The following is a 701-nucleotide window of genomic DNA, read 5'->3' as shown; positions in this document are numbered from 1 at the left end:
CCATCTCTTGCTGGATGATGTTCTTGATTGCATCCCACAATTCCTCTGGTTTTCAGTCACTGGTGTTCAATGCATCAAATCTATTCTTTAAATGGTCTCTAAATTCAGGAGGGATACATTCAAGAACATATTTAGGCTCTCATGGACTTCTTTTAATTGTCTTCAACTTCAAGTTGAACTTGCATATGAGCAGTTGATGGTCTGTTCCACAATCAACTCCTGGCTCTGTTTTGGCCAAAGATATTGTACTTCTCCATTGCCTCTTGCCACAGGTGTAATCAATCTGATTCCTGTGCATTCTATCTGGTGAAGTCCAAGTGTATAGCAGCCATTTGTGTTGTTGAAAAAGGTATTTGGAATGAGTAAGTCATTGGTCTTGCAAAATTCTATCATGTTATCTCCAGCATTATTTCTATCACCAAGGCCATATTTTCCAACTACCAGTGACTCTTCTTTGATTCCAACTTTTGCATTCCAGTCGTCAGTGTTAATTAACACGTCTTGTTCACATGTTCAATCACTTTCAGACTGCAGAAATTGGTAGAAATCTTCAATATCCTCATCTTTCGCTTTGGTGGTTGGTGTGTAAATTTGGGTAATAGTAGTATTAACTGGTCTTCCTTGTAGGCGTATGGATGTTATCCTATCACTGATAGCATTGTTCTTCAGGATAGATCTTTTTTTTTCTTTTTCTTTTTTTT

The sequence above is a fragment of the Orycteropus afer genome, unplaced genomic scaffold (genome assembly GCF_000298275.1).
Source record: "Orycteropus afer afer isolate SDZICR_OR568_19922 unplaced genomic scaffold, OryAfe1.0 scaffold00226, whole genome shotgun sequence".
Classification (NCBI taxonomy): domain Eukaryota; kingdom Metazoa; phylum Chordata; class Mammalia; order Tubulidentata; family Orycteropodidae; genus Orycteropus; species Orycteropus afer.
The sequence above is the reverse complement of the archived record's forward strand: the minus strand, read 5'-3'. Positions refer to the sequence as shown.